The sequence below is a fragment of the Pseudonaja textilis genome, chromosome 2 (assembly GCF_049901715.1).
Source record: "Pseudonaja textilis isolate UNSWEBS1 chromosome 2, rPseTex1.2, whole genome shotgun sequence".
NCBI lineage: Eukaryota > Metazoa > Chordata > Lepidosauria > Squamata > Elapidae > Pseudonaja > Pseudonaja textilis.
Genome location: NC_141991.1, coordinates 178421925 through 178435543, shown reverse-complemented (window position 1 = coordinate 178435543; position 13619 = coordinate 178421925). Strand labels below are relative to the sequence as shown.

The window sequence follows — 13619 nt, the reverse complement described above, 5'->3', positions numbered from 1 at the left end:
CTTTGAAGACGTTTTGTTTCTCATCCAAGAAGTTTCTTCAGCTCAGAGCTGAAAAGCTTCTTGGATGAGAAGCAAAACGTCTTCAAAGAAAAACCAAAAAGTCCAGTTGCCTCTTGAAAAAACACCTTTGGGACACTTAACACGTTATTAACTTAACAACTGCAATGATTCACTTAACAACTACAGCAAGACAGGTTGTAAAATGGGCCAAAATTCACTTAATTGTTTTGCTTAGCAATAAGAATTTTTGGGCTCAACTATGATTGTAAATCAAGGACCACCTATATATATCATTTCTGGGACCAGATAAAGTATACCCTATTACAGATACACCTTTTCTTTTGTGTGTGTAGAACACTCAAAGATACTTATCCAGTACTTTAAAGAACAGAAATCCCCTGATTAAAAACATGCAGGAACTCAGGAAATGGATTTCTCCAGCATGCAAAGTCACAAACCCATCGCTCTATAATGGTTAAATATTTGGAACAACAAAACCAAGAATAGAAGAAAAAAATAAGCAGAGAAATTACTTTTAAATATAACTGGTATTCTATATTACCAGTATATTTTTAATTATTTCATGTAGAGATCACAAAACCGATCTGGCTTAAACTACCAAAAAGAGACCACCTTTTTGGCTTTATCATTGGCCAGAAACAAATCATTCTATGGGTAATAAGCAACAGACTAACAAATGGGCCAGATTCTGCATCTTTCCACATAAATACACTGTGTTCTTTATCCACCAGCAATGTCCAACTGGTATATGAAATGTGTGGAAAAATAACAAATAGTTTCTGAACTAATTCAGAGAAGAGCCGTTAATCGCAAAAGGGCTCTTTGTGCAAGATAGATAGATAGATAGATAGATAGATAGATAGATAGATAGATAGACCTGAACAAAGCTGAATACCATATATATATAGATATATATGACATTGCAATAGCAAAGATCCATCCAAATACTGCTATATGCTTCAGTGCTATGATCCAAATAATTCCAAAGTGAAACATTTACTTAAGATGCCATAGATAATCATTTCTGGGCAAAAAGTACTTTTGTTACACTTTCGGTTATAAGATAATGGACCTCAATGCAACGAAGATAAGATTGTGCTAACATGAAATGAACAAAAAAGTGTTGTTTACAAGCATCACTGTTGCTCAAAGTATAGCATTTGGGGTTTTTTTTGTCAATATTCACAGGCTTATACTTATATTTTAACAACATAATTGCTTAGCAGTGTGATACAGCATACATTATTAATAACAAATCCAATGGCATTGAAATGTTGAGACATTGTTGTTTCTTCACTTTTTTATTAGCAACTCATTTGATCAAAAATGAAATTATATTTGACTAAGACAGGTAATATTTTTACATGTGAATAAATGAGAGGTATTGAGCAGATTTCTAAAGGATGTGTGTCTTCAAAAATAACTATTGATTCAACAAGTGATTACAAACTATATTCACCCAGACATTACCCCACCCTAGAATTCAATAGAGTGAAAAATATGACAATTCAAAAGCTGAAACTATTGAATTACACAGATCGGGTACTCTTCTGTTGTTACTGAAATCATAATGAAAGTGCTAAATCTGGAGGATCCCCAGCTATTGCTGAAAAAAAGAGATGAAAAGACACTGATATTTGGAAATGTTTATATTGAAGGCATGTTGTGAAATGAGATTCTTTTCAGCAACACTCTTGACTCATGGCATATGCTAACTAGTTACTCCTCAACTTACAACAGTTCATTTAGTGACTGTTCGAAGTTACAACAGCCCTGAAAAGACCGCTGCAGCATCCCGATGGTCATGTGACCAAAATTCAGACACTTGTCAACTGACTCCTATTTATGACAGTTGCGGGGTCCCAGGGTTACGTGGTCCGCTTTTGTGACCTTCTGATAAGCGAAGCCGATGGGGAAGCTAGATTCACTTAATAACCATATTACAAACTTAACAGCGTCCGTGATTTTCAACCTGCCTTTATTACTTTATAAGTCACTGAAAGTGGTTAACATACTAAACATTCCTTCCTCCTACTTTCCCCACAAGAACAATTCGGTGGGGTGTGGTGAGGTGGGCTGAAAGAGTGAATGGCCCAAAGTTATCCAGCCAACTTTTATGCCTAAGGTTTCTAGGTGGTGCCTTGTTTTAAATAATATTGTATGCCATTTATAAAAATAATAGGTAAAATTTAGAATAAATTACTGGCCCAAATTTTTTGAACTTTCTGGTAGAAGGGGCATTTGAATCCAAAGCCACATTTTCATCCTGGGAAGTGAGAACTGTAATAGACAGAAGCACGTGGCATTCATTTCACATCAAAATAGGTCAATGATTACTTAGTGTCACTTTAATTGAATGGAAAACTCTGAAACTGTTCAGCTTGGACTGAAATTAGATTTTTTTTTTTTTTTCAAAACAGCAGCCTCTCTTCTTTTATGCATTATGAACATAACATAAAATTTGATATATAATATGCACAGACACAGCCATTAAAACACAGCCCATGCCTTGTTGCACTGTCCACTATATTAGGACTGCAATCAATTCCACCTACTTCTTGCTAGCTGCAAGAATTAGACCAAGCTTCAGATAGTAGATATTTTCATAGAAACATCTAAGAAAATTTCTAGTTGATTTTTCATTATAGTACAATTGTCATCAGAAGTCAGTTGTCTTAAATTTGCCCCAGCCTGGATTAATCAGCCACCGAAAAGGAACTAAAATTGTAGCTTCCTAAATGCCAATTGTTGCCTTATTCATCATCGCTATTTTGTCATCTTGAACTCTACGTCATTTTTATTCCTTTAGAATGAATACTGCCACCTTCATCAATGACAGGACTTATTTTGATAGTATTTTACATAGGTAGTCCTTGATATACGACCACAATTGAGCCCGTAATTTCTATTACTGAGACATTTGTTAAATGAATTTTGCCCCAATTTATTCTAAACTTTACCTATTATTTCTATAAATGATATATAACATTATTTAAAACAAGGCACCACCTAGAAACCTTAGGCATAAAAGTTGGCTGGATGGCTTTGGGCCATTCACTCTCTCTCTCTCTCTCTCTCAGCCCACCTCATCACACCCCATAGAATTGTTCTTGTCGTAGGGAAAGTAGGAGGAAGGAGTGTTTAGTATATTAACCACTTTCACTTAACCACTTATAAAGTAATAAAGACAGGTTAAAAATCTAATAAATAAATAGTTTCTGTTTAGCAAAATTGCAACATTCGTAGGTGCGTTATCTACCAAGATCTTTAAAAGAATGGCAAAAATGCAAAAAAATAAAAGAAGTTTCAAACAGATCCTCATTTATTACAACAATTTTGGTGTATAGAGATTTGCAACAATCTAGGAGTGTAGAGATAGCTTTGAAGAAAGGAAGAAATTCAAGACTGCTTTGACTCCCTTTGGTATAAGAAAAAGGGAATGACAAATGCCACCAGGCTTCAAAATTCAACACTATATTAATAGGATAGAATTCTAGTATTTCTTGTTGTGTCTGTTTTCTGATCTATCTACAAGAACAGAGTTAAACATAAATAATTCTGCCTCTACAGACAGTATCTCAACTTCTTCTTCAGTCCATAATCATTCCATTTAAAAGTTCTGCTACCATAGAAATTAGGTCAAATTAGAAATTTGTTAAAACAAGTGCAGTAGTTAAAAACTACCAATAAAGAGTCTCCCAACTTCTAGCTGCCACCATTATACTAAATTGACTCTCAGTAAACATGCATACATTTCTGACACATCATAATGGTGATAGTCATACAAATTTATGTATTTGCTTTACCAGAAAACAGCATGTACATTACTCCTCTTAAGTTATAATGTAAAGATGGAAGTTATTTCCATGCAGCATAAATTTTACAAGAAACAGTCTAATGAAATAGCCAGCAGCACATCAATAAAAAGAAAGAAAGAAATTCCTTTGCAAAGCAGACAGGATTCAGCTTCAGGATTCAAAGGGAATTCAAGATTAGCTTCTCATCAGAAGCACATCTCTGATCAGTGTGATTGCAAATATTATTTCAAATGTTGGTTTCTGGGAAGAAGGAAGGGAACATAAACAAAACAAAATGGCTGGCATTCTGGTGACAGAATACAGGGTCACTAAGATGTCATTCAAACATGCCAAGAACAATTTTGTGCATGAAGCAAAAAAAACAAAAACAGAACCAAGCTAGTAATCAAGATCCTCTCTTTGCTTCAAAAAAAAGTATTTAATCCATTTTATTTCTGAAGCTATACAAATGCTGGACAGTTTACAAATCAGTTAAAAAAATTAAAACCAGGAAAAAAATGCAACCGAGAGAACAAACCCAGGCGAGAATAAAGAAAAAGAACAAAGGGGTATAAATTGTTATTATTAAAGGTCTGATGAAAAGCCAGGTCCCTGAAGGCCTTCAAAATATCAGAAAGGTGAGGGCTGTTCAAAGAACCTCATTCCTGAGTGCAGGCACTACCTTGGAGAAGATAGGTGGTAGTGTTGAACTGATGGAACCTGGAATGCACCAACTGGTCAGGCAGATACAATAGGAGGCAAGTGGTCCCTCAAATAACCAGGCCCTATGCCAATTAGGGCTTCATAGGTAGCAACCATCACCTTGAATCACCCTCAGAAGCAAACTAGCATCCAAATATAAGAACAGCAGCTCAAGCAGTTTAGAGATTGCACATTTTTGTTCTGTTAATTGGTGGGAAATTCTAGATGGAATACAGCACAGAAACAAAAAACATTATCAATATTATATATTTATGTATTATATTTAGTGATTGGCATATTGGTAAGTTCTGGTTAGGTGAAAAAAATGGAGTGTTCTTCCTTGAACATTGTTTCCAGAAAGTATATGTGGGTTGTTTTTTTAAGACAAAAGAAAATGATAAAATACAATAAACTTGGGGGGGGGGGGTGTATTCATAAAATAGTTTTCTCTAAAAACTAGAATTGATTTAAATATAGGAAGTTAATAGTTCAATTAATCAATAGGAAAATGTAACAGGTTTGCTTGCAAAGTACCAACAGTTTGGAGTAACAGTTGTGTTCAAACTGGAAACTCAAGAAGTTTTGAATTTATTTTTTTTCATAACCCTTAGTCAACATGGCCAAAGTTACAGCTAGAAAATTATGCGAATTGATTCCATTTGTGGCTGTCACAAAATTGAAAAAGAAATTACCCCCTCCCGCCCCGCCCCCAAAAAAATCCCGCTCACAAATCAATCTTTTTATCATTCATGAAGGAATAATATATTAGAAATAAATTGGTTCTACAGTATAACCATGTAAAAAAGAAATTAAATTGTTAAGCTTGTTTGCGAAACAGATTAGATTCTATTTGTAAAACAAAACAGAGTGATATGTATGTCCCAAGCAACAGTTTCACTTTATTTTTAAAAAAATCCACTTTGTAAATATTGCAGTAGAAGAAAAAATAAATGGATAATATATCTCCAAAATGATAGATAAAAGTTCAATTCACAACTTCACTGTAAGAAGCTACTGATAAATTTCCAACTAGGAACCTGCCATTTATAATGAAGAAAATATGATTATGTGTTCGGACAAAATTAAAGACACAGAAACATCAAATTCAAATACTATATTTTCTCATAACTATTCTTTCATTAAATGTAATGTCATTCAACTATTTCCACACTTTTCTAAACAAATCAATATAATAAATTAAAATTACTTCAGATTCTTTCTCATTTACACAATCTCATTTAAGCTGATAAAAACATCTCAGCATGGTAGACTCCAGTTTATATAAATACATTTTTTGGGCTAGGCAGTTTTTATAAACATGATGCCCACTATTTGACTCTATTTCCTGAACTCATTTTTAAAAGTTAGAATTACTCCATTACTGATCTGTACTTGTCACCAAAGGACCTTTCTAGCTTATTTTATTTTGACAACATGATCATTCTTTCCAATATCGCAATGGATCAACAGAACAAGGGGAATCAGATGGAAATAAATTATATAAAAAATCAAAATTGTTTTATCCTAAGAAACTAAAGATATAACCAACTTCAATGTACAAACATTATGTTTTATATATTTGAATTATTCATACTTATAGCACAGTGGAAAATATATGACTATTGTATTTCAGAATAACAACCACTACTGTTTCAAAGTTTTTCCAAGTTAGAGAAAGCTACTGCACACCAGTAGCTTTTAAACTCCTTGATGCTAAGCTATTAGCACTAATGTTTTACAAGCTCAGTGGGGCCCTCTGATTTTTGCCCCTCGGGATGTCATCCTGTCCTCCAGTTTTTTTTTTAAAGAGCTGTTTTTCAGATAACTCTGTCTCTCAAATGTTGGGCTGTGACTGGAGGCAGTCCTGGTGAAGGACAAGATATAGTCATCTATATTTAACTTATTTAAGACTATACCTTTTTTCAACAGACCTAGAAGGGAAACAAATGCAATTTACTACTTGGGTTTTCTACCTCATATTTTTTGGGAGGGAGTGATGAGTAGGCAAGAACTCTCCTGAGACAGCATATAATATAGAACAATAATTTGATGTTGCGTGAGTGCCAAATCTTGCTTTAGTGAAAGTTGAAGATATTCAGTGGTACTTGAAGTTTTTTCATACATACACATATAAATGTTACAAGGCACCCTCAGTTCTCCTGAAATTGTTGGGGGAAAAATTATTTCATGCAACTTTCCTGCCTTGTGATTGCAGGACAAATTGCAGGACAGTACTTCTGACCAGGGGTAGGATACAATGGGGTTAACTACCGGTTCAGGATTTACGAGCTTCCCTGCATGCTGGGAGCTGCGTGCCTGTAAATTGTCATCAGCAGGCTGCATGCCGAAAAGCAGCCTTTGCCTCGTTTGGCAGCTGAAGTTGAAAAATCAGGAAATAAAGATCAGATAAGAGCCCGGGTGGGCAAAAACATCAGCAGACATAGAACCGGTTCTGTCTGCTGCTCTTCAGAGCTACCAGTTCTACAGAGGTGGACAGAACCGGTAGAAACCCACCCCTGCTTCTGACCCATCATTCCCAAGACTATTAACCTGTAAGCATCATTTATTTATTTTTTTGCTGGCCTATTACTTCTAGATATCATCTCTTCCACAATTCATAATATAGCCAAATTTGGTGCAGCAGTACATAATCTTGGGTGGAATTTTAATAACAATCCGTGATAACTGGCCGAGAAATGGTCTATATTTATATTCTCTATTTTGATCTTAGCTGTTTTATATTAGCTTTTTAATGTCTTAGTTTTACACTGTCTTGGATAATAATGATCATTTTAAAAATAACAAATTACTATTGTCATCTAATTAGGCATTATTTTAGTTTTATTGTGTTATATACTATAGAATGATTCAAATCTATAAAAGCGTGAGGGGAGTGTTTATGTGTATATATGCACCATTCTAAAGGTTTCACAAGATAGCTGGTAAGTTTGTGTAGTTTTTGTTATACAATATTATGGTCAAGAATTAAAATATTGATTAAATAGTACATAGAATAATAGAGTTGGAAGAAACCTTGGAGGTCTTCTAGTCCAATCCCCTGCTTGAGCAGAAGACCCTATACCATTTCAGACAAATAGTTGTCCAGTCTTTTTGAAAGCCTCCAGTGATGCAGCATCCACAACTTCTGAAGGCAAGCTATTCCATAGGTTGATTGATTTCTGGAATTTCATTTGAGTGTGAATCAGTATATTTATAGAACCAGCTCTAAATAAAAAAAATCATCAACTGTGGTCTGTGAATAAATGTTAATTTGGCTCCATGCAATCTTCTAATGCAGCTTTGGTATTCTCTAAATGCCATAAAGTCTCCCAGGATAGCCAAACAGCTCATCCAGCATATCTGGAATATACTCAGTTTAATAAAGATTCAACTCACTTTACCTACTCATCATACTTCTAGGTGGGTAATCAGTTTTCTGACAGATAGGAAGCAACAGATGAGGTTAGGGAAAATTACATCTAGAACCTGGGCAATGAGCACAGGTGCCCCTCAGGGCTGTGTACTCTCTCTGTTGCTCTTTTCTTTCTATACAATGACTGCACCTCAAGGGAACCCTCTGTTAAAGTTCTGAAGTTTGCAGATGGTGATGAGTCTGCAAACAGGCAGAAGGTTGAACAACTGACCCTGTGGTGCATACCGTACCAATTTGGAGCTGAATACACTTAAAACTGTATTTTAAAACTGGATTTTAGAAGCAGCCCTTCTATTTTACCACCTCTTACCATATTTGACAGCACACTATCAGCAATAATGTCCTTCAGATTTTGGGGTTCTATAACCTCCCAGGATTTGAAATGGATATATAACATTAGAAACAGCACTAAAAAGGCAGAACAAATAATATTCTTCCTCTTCAACTCAGGAACTTCTGACTGCCCCAGAAGTTGTTGGAACCGTTTTACAGAGGCGTTATTGAATCTGCCATTTGTGCTTCTGTAACTGTTTGGTTTAGTACAGCAACCAAACAGGACAAGTACAGATTCCAGCAGATAGTTAAGACTGCAGAAAGACAACTGCAACCAGCCTGCCTTCTATTGAAGATCTATATATTGGCGGGCTCAGAAGATATCTGCAGAACCCTCACATCCTGGACATAAACTGTTTTGTACTCTTCTCCTCGGGTTGGTGTTACGGAGCATTACAGGTCAAAACAATTAGACACAGAGACAGTTGTTCCCCTTGGCCATCACTCTGCTGAACACATAATTCTCACAGGGCTATCTACGTGTATTTACCATGTAGAAGAGATGTAGTATTATTATTCCTTATCTATTATTCCCTCTTATCTTTCTTACTTCCCCCTCTTATTGGAATGATGATGATGATGACAACCATTATTCTGTTGCTTTGCATGTACACTGAAGGTACAATGCACCAGAGACAAATTCCTTGTGTGTATAATCAAACCTGATCAAATAAAGTATTCAATTCAATTGAATACTGTGTGCCTATTCACTGTCGGGCAGCTAACAGATAATCAGAGTTGAAGGGACCCTGAAGGTCATCTAGTCCAACCCCCCACCCAAGCGGGAGACCCTACACCATTTCTGACAAATGGCAGTCCAATCTCTTCTTGAAAGTCTCAAGTGATGGCGCTCCCACAACTTCCGAGGGCAAAGCTGTTCCATGAAGCAATAACCATGAAGGTGCATTTCTAGCAGCAAGGAACCAACTTTCTTCAGCTATGAAGATAATGCAAGAAAAACCCTACCAATGATGAGAGAATGGCTGCTATCCTACAGTGGAAAGAAATCGTGGAGATCCTTATATGGTATATGTCACAAAACATAGCCTTGTGTTAGCCTGCTATGCTCAGTGCCATAAAACATACTAACCATGGAGGGAAATAGTGGCCAGTCCGATTGGTTCCAGCATACCGACGAGCACTCCATTTTGCCTCTCTCTTCAGACAACAAAATGTCTTAGGAGAACCTTAAGACCACATCCATTACAGTTTTCAACTTAACAACATTGTCCCGGGATGTTCAGTTTAATTCACTGGTACCTGTTAAATGCATTATAGTGCTTAGAGATAGCTTAGCTGTCATAGAAGAACATCTCTTATAGTTTGTATTTCCTCTGTTCTTTCTACACAGGAAAACATTTCCACCTAGAGACCTTTCATAGAATGTCTAGACACAAAATAAATGCAGCGAGATGTGTCATTTTACTGAAGCATCAGCAGCACAAACATATTGCATCTTATTCATTTACCAAGATAGCAAAATAAAAGATAAATCAGAGAAATTATATTAATTCAAAAGCAATGCCATGATCTTAGATAATATCAGAACATGACAGATGCTTTTTTAAAGAAATCATAGATAAATGAAGGTCCTTTTCTGCCAAGTAAAATAATTAATAACCAACTCATAACACTGAGAAATACATATACCTCCATTTTTCACATTTGCTATGCAGAAAGACCATTTTTCTTATTGTGCTCCCTGTAATGGGTGTTGCCTTAGCAGAGCATTGGTGAAGACACATATGCTGATCTGTTTTCTAGAAAGATTGCTCTCTTCCCCTCAAGCTGCCATTGTAAGAATACTTCTGATAAGTAATTCTTACTGAAATACAATTAAATAAATATGCACAGGAAATTGATTCCATGTTTCCTTATTCTTTTCCTTCCTTCTAAAATTGGCATTCTACCTAATTTGTGCTTTACCAGAGTTTTTCTCTAGTTATGCATTCATACAATAGGGAACCAATTATGCAGCTTTGAGGTCTAATTTATGTGGTTTTCTTTTTTCCCCTGAAACCACTCCAGAAAAGCCCATATAATTTTTCTTTGTTAACAATAATACTTTATATTTGTGTATAGTTCTCTCCACATGACAAATTTCACACCTTTAGGACACTTAAAATGTTGAATCAAAATGAAACTGCCTTTTCTGCCCTTCCCTCCCTATCTTTCTAGTTTTGTGGCAAGCCATTCAAAGTTTAGCTATAATTTGTATAAAAATGATCCAGTGAAATTTCAAATAAAATTGAGCTTTAAAAAAGGGTGGGGGGAAAGCATCTCAGGCCCTGGCACAACTATTCCAGCAATGTTGCAGTAAGAAAGTAAGTCACAAAACTTACTTCAGCTCATCTGCTGCTGTCTTTAAGTCTTTTATCAGAAAATACCAGACAGCTTTCTGATAAAGGCAATCAATAATGCAATTATTATACAGCATATAAAATTATACTCACAAGGATTCTCAGAAACTTAAAAAGCTTTTCAATCCTGATTGGCTGAAACTACTGGCTGAAAATTAAGCTAGCCTGATCACAATGTACATCAAATATATCAAGGACAGCATTTGTCTTTACTAAAACCTTTTCCATACTAAGATATGCTATGAAGATGTGCTATACTTATAAGTTAGTATCAATTAAACCTTTAACCCAGAAAAAGATCAGTTTTTATAGAGTATATTAGCCTCCCTCATATGTTAGAATGAGCTGTAAGCAGGCATGGTATTTCATATAACACACATGAATCAGATGACATACTAGAAATATATCATCTTAAAATAATCATCCTGATCATTATTACTATAGTAATACTACAATCCTAGATAACTGCATTCATAGGTCATTCGCTGAGCCTTGTTCACATGTGGAATCTCCAAGATTATAATCTTCAGGCATCATCCATGCACCGTAACCTATCAAGCATATTTAGCTATAATAAAGCAAATTTCTGGTCTTGATGTAAGTGAAAATAAGGCTTTTGGCAATGCTACATAACACAGTATATATGTGCACATGTGGATGTGCATCTATACATACACACAACTTTTACAACTGGATTAATAAATCAGTTTGTTTTTCCCAAGTTAATGACTCCTGGATCATTTTAACTGACCCTACCACCTTGTGTCTAGACACAAGGAAGTCAAGCCCTCTGGAGAAGGGGCTCCTTTTTTTTTCTTGCCATCTCTATTAGTGGTTTTCATTTGGGGTTTCCTGGCAATCCTAAACGATTCATTAAATATTAGTACAGTGATTCTCTGGCAGAGAAATGAAAACTACAGAGAGACATAATATTGGACATTGGAACCCACATTTTCTTTCTTACTTGGAAGCAAAGCAAAAAAAAAAAAAGCGCCAACAGCTTTTTGCCACTAGAGCTTCATGGCAGAATAACCAGAAGAAATAAAGGCTTTCAATGACTGATGACAATATGCCAACATTTGGTTACAAGCTGAAGATTCTTCGGAATTTACTTAACTCATGCTCTTCCCCATGAGTGCTATTGCCCATTCAGGACACAAGGCTTTCCTTTATACTATGCTTGATTCTACCATATCCAATTTCATTCTTGGATGCTATTCAGCCCACATTGGGAATGCATTTGAGGGCTTCTGAGAATGGATGAAGAAATCAGAAAGGGTTTAATCAAACTCCCTAAGTGCGGATAGCATAAACATCACAACGTTTCTGTGGTAGAAAACGAACAAGGGGCTGGACCAGTAGAATCAAGATCACAGAAAGAATATTCTAATTTTAAAAGAAAAAATTAAATGTGCGGAGGATTTTTAAAAACCATCCACCAAACTGCCCATCTGTTCCAAAACCCTATGTGTTGGATGTCTACACACATTTGTTTTTTCACTGCAAAGAGACAGCTAGGGAGTAAAACCAAACTCTCTCTCTCTCCTCACATTCCAAGTATCTTCCACCATGCTCAAATAAATAAATAAATGGGTCATCCTAAAATGCTCTTTGAGAAAAATTAAAAAAATATCACCTACAGCAAAAGACATATGAAATACACCTAAAATTAAGCCACTGTTTCTAAAACGTTAAGCAGCCTCTCTGGTCAGAACCTGAGAGAAATGCCGACTATAGATGGGGTTTACCTCCGACCCCATCTCCCCCCCCCCCCATGAAAACAGCGAGCTTTCCACAGCCAAGCACAGAAGTGAGAGCACAAAGCTCGTTGTCTATACACACACACACGCGCACGCACATCTTCCTCCACCCCTCAAGTCAGAAATATGAAAGCGCCAAGAAGGAAGGGGCAGGAGATAGAGAAAGCCTTGGAGACCCCACGCTTTGAGCGCCGCTCTCCCCGAGGTGCGGCTGAAACGAACCCTATTTTCCGCGGAGGGGGAGTGTTTCTCCCTCCGCGTTCTTCAATCCCGCGCTCCCGGGGAACCTCTAGCGGACAAAAAAAGACCCGCAACGACACCCCCCCCCGCCCCCAGCCGATTCCGGAGCGCAATCCCTGCACAGACAACCGCGTTTGACTTTAGGAGCCGCTGGAAACAGGGCCACGGTACCTTCCCGCCCTCCTCAACCCACCCACGCTGCCCCTTAAAAAGCACGCCAAGGCTGGGTTGCGCCACCCCACCCCACCCCGCACTCTGCAGCCGCGTACCGAAGGCGCCGAGGGAAAACGCGCCAAACATTCACAGCCGAAATTCAACAACCCTAAAGTGCGTTTGGGGGTTTGTTTGGTTGGGTTTTTTTTTTGTTTGTAAAAAGGAGGGGTGCGGGCTCCCTCCCCTTCTGTCTCCATCCAGCCGTTTTCGCCTCCTTTCCGTCGGCGAATTCTGGGTCCTCCTTTACGGGGCCAGTAACTTTCCCTCTCCTCGGAACCAAAACGGGGCTGGCGGTGAAGAAACGGCAAGGAGGCGCCCAGAGATGGACTTTTGAAGGAGAAGGCAGGAATCCAATGCAAGGTGCCTTTTAAAGCAGGGAAAAAAGGGGGGGGAGGGAAATCCAAGGGGAACGGCAGCTTCTCTTTTTCCCTTACCTGCCCGCCGCCTGAATCCTTCTCGGCGCCGTGTGAAACAGAACCAAGCTGGGTGTCGCACAAACACACACAACACACACACACACACACACACACGCGCGCGATCGGTGATCGGCTTCTTTCCTAATTCCACAGTTCCTTTGGATATCGGCCACGGAGGAGGCAAAATGGATAAAGGCAAAACCCAGAGAGCGATCCTGACACTGGAAACCCACCCGGACGAGGGTTGGGGCGGATGGGAGAGAAGCAAGGCGTGGGTCTCCCCGCTTTCCAAGTTGGCTTGGTTCTCTTTAGTTGGTTATTTTCCACAAATAAATCCTGCAGGA

At 37.5% G+C, this 13619-nt stretch overlaps 1 protein-coding gene across 1 annotated transcript in view; it reads right to left on the bottom strand.

Annotated features, from left to right (window-relative positions):
* LINGO2 (leucine rich repeat and Ig domain containing 2) overlaps nt 1-13364 on the bottom strand; it is a 726658-nt gene extending 713294 nt beyond the window's left edge. The window contains exon 1 of the mRNA XM_087926538.1: nt 13294-13364. The gene's annotated coding sequence lies outside the window, so the exon portion shown is untranslated. The remainder of the gene's footprint in view (nt 1-13293) is intronic.
* Nucleotides 13365-13619: the final 255 nt, after the last annotated feature.